The following is a 7,719-nucleotide window of genomic DNA, read 5'->3' on the forward strand; positions in this document are numbered from 1 at the left end:
TTCCATAGCCTGGCATGAATTTCAGTGAAGTGGAAGGCATATGACAAACTGGCTTCTTGGCTGTGATATGTCACACCAACTATGGCATGCTCAATGAAAAGCACTATGTGAATGTCTTTTGCACACTGCCAGGCGTGCTATGCGCAATCAGCTGCAGAACAATATGGTGCTTTCTGCAGCTTCTTTTTGTTGTATTATTTTCCACAAATTCCTAATTAAAATTGAAGGTATGTTATACTAATATTTGTACTAGGCACAAAACAATCATTCCAAAACTGTTCTGTATATGGTGCAATCATTCTGCAGTCAGGCATTGAGGTGAAACAGAATTAAAGCAGACATATCTTAGCCTGCTCTGCTGACTGAACAAATCCAGTGCGCTCAGCTTCTCCTTGCCTATCATGTGCTCCAGCCCACCATCTTGCCGGCCCTCCACTGCACTCACGACACTTATTCAATGTCTGTCTTGTACTAGCAGGCTCAAAACTGGACTCCAGAACCAGTTGCATGAGTGTTGACAGGGAAATTATCACTGCCGTCAACCTGCTGGCTACGCTCTTGTTAATGCAGCTCAGTGTGTACCACAGCAAGGGCACACCACTGACTCGTGTTCCATTAGTTGTGCACCAGGATCTCCATGTCCTTTTGTGCAAAGCTGCCTGCTGGCCAGTCGGCCCCCAGCTTGCTCTGGTGCAGGGAGGTTGTTCCTCCCCAGGTGCAGTACTTTGCACTGCCTTTGTTGAACTGCATGAGGCTCCTGTCAGCCCATTTCTCCAGCCTGTCTGGGTTCCTCTGGATAGCAGCCCGTGATTTCATCCTCGAACTTGCTGAAGGTGTATTTTGTGCCACTGTTCAGGTCATTAAAGTTTTGCCTGTAAATAAACCAAATGAAATTTCACTCCAGGCCAATAATGGATACTCTAGTAGACCAAATCTTGTTCATAGTATCTGAATAAGTAGCTACATTAATTTCATTTAAATTAGCATAATCTCTTTGACTTGCCTTTTTATTTTTGATCATAGATGTACAAAATTTCAAGGATCGGGACTCTGTGTATACTGGAGGATTGTACTAATGCATTACTGCTTTTACTGGACATATTTATTGGCATTGCCATTGGCTCTTTTCGCTTCTCCACTCACAGACATTGTAAGCTGCCCTTTTTTTCTCCTTTCTGTTTTATGGACTCCTGGCAACCAGCCAATCTTCTATCATGCAAATAATTCTTGTGCCACAAATCTTCTTCCATCTTTTTCTTCACTGCTGTCCCTTCCTATTCAGCTTCCTTTCTCTTTTCTGCTTGCCTCAGGAATTTGTATCAGTCTCTGTTATCCTTTTCCCATACTCAGCTCCCATTCTCTTTACATCAAGGGCTCCATACGTCCCTTGCCCAGACTATTCTCTCCATCACACAATAGAGGCTTCATATCCCTCTTCTTCCCTTTATTTCCCTCTCCTTTTTCCCTGCTCAGCCAATAAATCACTCAGTGATTTATCAGTAAATATGCCCAACTGGGAAGATGAATAGGGAAAACACTCAGTTTATAGCTGGGCAGTACGGTATTAACTGGTGTGACCAGCTGGCTGTTTATTTGATCTGCAGAAAACTGCAGAGGTATTTAAGCTGCTGGAGTGCTATGGTGCTACCCGTTCCATAGTTATTGCATTACTTCCAAGCAGACAGACAGAGAAATGTCATCAAGATGATGTCATAATGCTTAGCCAACTGGCTTATGTGATGCTGATCCCAACACATTTTTGAAATATGCTGCAGTTCTGAGGTTGGATCTTTCTAGACTAGTTTTAGGCAAACTTATGTATATCTAAAGTAGCGTTTACTAAAATGCCTCCCTTTTGTCAGCACATTTCCCTCTTATTTTTATTCTACTGCATATATGCATTTTTCAGATTTACTGAATTACATGCCTACTGTACAAATACCTGTAGCACTGCAGCTGACCAACAGTTCAGTAAGGGAGCTTTCCCAGTAGCTAATAATACTGGGATTTTATCCCCTTCAGATGCTTTTCATGCATAGATATGAGACTAAGATGATGCTTTCTGACTACATCCTTCCGAAAAGCATTGCTTCATTCACTCCCTTAAAAGATCATGTCATTGCCAGCAGCAATATTTTCAATTATTTTTGAAGATAAAATAAGAAATCCTTATGGTATCATTTCTGTCTACATTTTATCATCAATATACCACTAAGTTGAGCAACAATAATGAAATGACAAATGGGAAAATACTGTCTACTTAATATTTCTTAAGACAATTACTTTTCTGGATGTAACCAGCTGATTTTCAAGTTTTTTTGGGGGGGGGGTGGTGTATTCAATAAAGGTCAAACAATGGAAATATTTGTGCATCTTCCTTTCTTCAAGTAAAATTACAGATAACTTTGCCAGCTTTCTTTAGAAGCAGCTGATAGCTGTTCTTCTGAAGTACAACTTCATTGCTCTCTTCTGGTGATCCACAAAATATCCAGAGGACCTTCAGCTCTCAAATTCTCTCTGCTTACACTGTTACGTATACTTACTACCAAACTTCACATTTAAAGGCTCTGGATTCAATCTCTGAAGATAGTGTGAAACACCTGTTGTAGTCTCACTGCTTACAATTTGGGAACCACAGATAGGTTGGATAACTTTCCTACCGATCTCTTATCTGTTCCTTCTGCTCTGTATTCCATTTGTAAATACTATATTAAAAGTTCATTTTGGGTGTGAAACAGATGTAAATGTGTGAGTTAGCATTCTCAGTCTCTTGCAGAAGCAATTCAGTATTACAAATATAGATATAACTCTAGAGAAGTAAGTATGGACTTAGTAAGCATAGCCTTTTGGCAAAGGCTCAGCTCTTGACAGCAATGTTTTTCCAGCGCCTTATTGTCTGTCGTACAAACAACGTAGGGATGAGGAAGAAGAAGTAAAGAGAAAAGGAAAGAACTACTGTCTGAGAAAAAATGCTTGAATTAAAGACACAGTATGTATCAGTGTTTATATGAATAAGCCAAAACTGGGGTTAGGATATGCTCTATAAATGGCAGCATGTGACGAAAAATAAGTCTGATCCTACTTGTAATTGTTATTGATCTGCCTTGTAATGGAAGAAGGAATTTTTCTGTTTTAATAGTGGATTTTCTCAATCACTCTTTATATTTCTTTCTTCACTTACATGCAAGGAACAAGATTCTTTGGATGGGAATCCTGTAATAACCTAATGCAGCAGGAGCTGATTCTTCTTAGACCTCAACAAGAATTACAAAAGTACCACAGAAATTTCCCAAGCTTTACTCTTTTGTTATGAAAGAAGGAGGCTGGCAACTACATTAATTTCTATGGTTATACATTAAAAGTCTTTTCACTGGCTCTATAATTTGACCCTCTGTGTGGCTGTTCTGTTGTACTCATTCAAAATAAGACTACACACTCTTGGGTTAACAATCTTTTGTCCTATGCATCTGTAAGAAGTGGATAATCCTAAGGGATGGAAACAATAGATAGAGGTGATAGTTTGCTAATCAGTTAAGGATCCTGCACTAATTCCTGGTCCCTTGAGCAAAGCCTAAATAAAGTCATTTGGGAGGAATCGCTATGTCAGGATTGCTAGAAATAGCAACCTCCTCCACACTCTAGAAGTGAGTTATGAAACATGAGCAAACACCACCTCTTATCTATTTCTGGAAGTTGTTTTCCTATCTTTGTCCCCACCACCATCAATAGCATCAAGGCTTTGGCTGATGGATCTTCACAATTGCAGATCTACCCTCCCACTGTGATCCTCAGTGTTTTTAGTTTACTGACATAGAAGATGCCTTTGTTGAGCACTTCTCCATGACATGTAAGGAATGTGGATTCATGCTGTGCTTTCTGTCCTAGGACTTTGCCTCTCACTAGCTATATTGCAGAACTATTTAAGTTCTGATACATTTCAGTCCTTCTAAAAAGGCAGGTAAGGGGCAGGATTTGGACCATAATTCTAAAAGTGCTCAGGTTAGTCTTACATCTAAACCATTTAATGGAATATTTAAAGGCATTCGAACCAGAAATGTCTTCTGATAAAGACAGGCTACAGTGAACATGGTCAGAGAAAGAGTGAGAGCTGGGGCATTTTAGACTGGGAAGTGGGACTGCTGTTTATAAAGAGTGTGGGTTTCTCTTCCAGATTTTCCTTATGTGTGCTCAGATCCTAAGACTGAGAATTTTATCACATCAGTTAATATGAAGGATTGGAATCAATGTTTCGTATAAGCTTTAGAAAACTATCCTGGTAAACTTAATTACCCGTTTAATATTTGACTAGTCCTTTTCATTTTAGACTTACAGTTTAAGGTCAACACATACTAAATATAAGCTATACGTTAGTGGAGAGCAGCCACCGAATTGTGGGAATTTCACAGCAGACATGTTCAGATTTTGCTTTTATGAAAAGATGAGGTCAAATTCTTACTGTTCTAAGCCTCAGTGCCAGAGCACACATGAGCAGATTGCTCCACTCTTGAACAGAGATTTGCATTTCAGCGTATATGCCATCTGGGTAATACTTAACAGTAACACCGTAATGGCTATCTAACTAGAAAGTTTATAGGATTCTGTGTGCTGAATTTGCCTGTTTATTATTTTAATGGATAGATGTTGTCTGGTGAATTTTAACCTCACTTCTTGATGGCTTTTCATCTCTGACCCTGACTATTATTCCTAAAATTGATTTTAAATTAGAGACCAAGTCTGTCTTACATTTCTTGTAAATCTGACTTTACCATTACCTAAAGCAGCAGTAGATTTATTAGTTACAACACACAGATGTGACCCACCAAATTGTGACCTGTGGTCTGCCCTGAAATAAATATCTGTACCTCCTCAGGAAATTAGGACAACAAAACTTTTTGGAAGTCAAGGTTCTAGTGATTTTGTGCATGGCATGAATCATCAAGAATCCTGGAATCCTATTTCTAACTGTCTCATTATTCTGCTTCGTGATTATGAGCTACTCTCAGTGCTCCTGACTGCCTACCTGCTTCCCATCTGTCTCTCAGGCCTCTGAAGAAGGCCTTATTAAATGTTTGTACAATATCTGTCATGATAGGTCCTCTGACTGCTACTGTTATATAAAGAGCAAATACCAACAATAATAACTCTACGATGTAATACAACCTTTAAATATATGTGTGGGTAATACACATTTTTTAAAAAAAAGGAGGAGCCTCACTGGGATCCAAAGGAATTCTCTTTTGTTGTCAAATTAAAAAGCATCCTCTTTAAAACTTACAAAGTAATGTTAGTCTTAGCAATGCATATAGAGAAAATCTGTGGTATAGGAATAAAAAAAATGAATGACTAATCAGAATTTCACAGGCAAGACACGTATTTGAACATTTTGCTCATTGAAAAATCAGTATTTGGGTGGAAAACATTTGTTCAAGTGCCTTAGAGATCACATAGAAAACATGTTAATATATACAATATATTTGCTTATTTTTCTTCTATAACTTATCCATACTTTAAAAGCATTTATTGACATATTGCCTGAAAATGTATTTCATTGAATCCAGTAGTCTCCAAATCGGAATTATAGCTGAGTATATTATGATGTGGTTTGTGGCACACGGGGATATGTTGTTGTCCAATGGTGAATATCACTTTGCTCTGTGAAAGCTTTTTTATTTCAACCTCCACTTTAGAGCAAATTTAATTTTGACTGTTGTCTTCTATGTCATCTGTATATTTGCTTAAAACACTTGTCTGCAACATGCAGGAAACTTAGGCCATGTTTAGTAATGAAAAGCCCAGCAAAGACTTTTAAAGGCTTTTGTTTACTGGAAGAGATCATCCGCTGGTAAGGCCAGTGTTTTTAAATTACTCTAGTTGGGGCTTTTCTGAGAAGGAAGTATTTCACCTGGAGAGAGGTGTTTAGGGACACAGTGTACTCAGGCTGGGGGAAAGGAGAGAAATTCAGAGGGAAGGAGTAAGAACACTGTCTGGAAAAAGGAAAAGGATCAGAGAGGAAGAAGACAGGACGAAGTCTCCTGTCTCTTTTGGTACTCCTGGTGAGCCTCAAGTCCCACAGAAAAAGAGCTCAGTGAAAGCTGGTACACGCAGGACATCTTTTTGTTCCTCAGAAGTAACTTACTCATTTAATTTAAAGGTCTAAGATAAAGTGTCTAAGGTGAAAAGTTTTTCTTAGATTGCTTCTTTCTTCCTTCCTTCCATAGTCCCTTATGTTATCTAAATGCCAAGGAGTTCAGAACAAACAGTGACTCTGGAAAAATGCTATATGTGTCTTAGAGCTCAGGACAGAAATTTCAGTATTTACTGAGTCTTCCTATCCGGGCAGTAAAGTACAACCTCAAAATTGTCCATTTAAGTAGGTGTAAAAGATACAGTGCTTTATATTACATGTGACTATTTGTTAAAAAAACTGGGTGAGACTATACCTTGTTCCTTAGAAATTACTAATGGCTCTAAAACAATGAAAGTAACATCTACTGTGGGTGGGTTTGGTTTTTTCCCTCTTTCTTTACTGTTATCTTTATCATCAAAATATTATTTTTCAAATGTGGGTAAGTAACTATCAGTGAACAGTATTAATTGTTTGTCTGAGTGCAATTACAGATAGTGGGAGGACTGTTAAAGGAGACTAGCTTTAAATGAATTAGCACTGATACTGAAAACAATCTTGGTAGCTAAGGTAGCATGTTAAAATTGTCCATGCTGAGCTCCATCTTAGTTCATGTCATTCGCTACTTTTCTTTCAAATTACTCTAATCCCTGTCTTTGTTTACCCACGATGTTTGCTACTTTCCATACTCACTCCATTGCAAATCTTGTTGTTACTAATGCCTCTCCTCCATGTGGGAGTCTTCTGGACTTTGGCACATAAGCAATGCCTTAATGCATAAAACTGGCTATGTCCTACCAGGCTTATAAACTACCTGCCTTGTGGTTGATATGTCACTGGCATGATTCCTGTCCTGACATGGATGTGAAATTGTGATAAGCCTTCAAATTTGATTTGGGGGAGTCCTCATGATTCTGTGATATATTCATAAAGTCTTCCAAAAAAAATCATTCTGGAAGGAGCTCATCTAGAAGAGCCCCTGTTTAAAGCAGAGTGAATTTAAAAGATCAGATCAGATTAGATTAGATCAGATTAGATTAGATTAGATTGCCCAGGGCTTTGTCTTCTTGCCATCCTTCTGGCTGGGCAAGGAAGTTCTTTTGGTGGGCACAGGACATATATTGGAAAAATGGGGAGACTAGGGAAGATTTATATGTGGCAGATGAGACCAACTGATCAACTTCAATGCATGAGTAGAGGGGAGGCACCAGAACTCCATTTCTTATTTCTTTTCCTCTCCTCTTCCCAGAGACATTTTCTCAATATGGTTTCCCTGACTTAACACTAATCTGGTTTTCAGGAGCAAATTGAAGCTGTTTTTATACAAATAAACTGAGAAACTGGAAAAAGTGAAGAGAGCTGGGTTCCATCTAAGCAAACGTTGGACTGGGAATAGAGGTGCATAGTCCTGAGCTACTACAGTTAGCCTATAGTCATGCTTGCAGTATAGCTCCATCTAGAAGTCTGTCAAGTGTACTGAGTCACTGGGAGACGCTCTGTATGTGGAGATTTGTCTATGGGTCACAGCAGTGAGAAGATGGTGGGAAATGGAAATGCAAATTGAGGAAGAGGTGGAAATTTGTATGTGCTCTGTA

This window comes from Haliaeetus albicilla, chromosome 3 (assembly GCF_947461875.1).
Source record: "Haliaeetus albicilla chromosome 3, bHalAlb1.1, whole genome shotgun sequence".
Lineage (NCBI taxonomy): Eukaryota > Metazoa > Chordata > Aves > Accipitriformes > Accipitridae > Haliaeetus > Haliaeetus albicilla.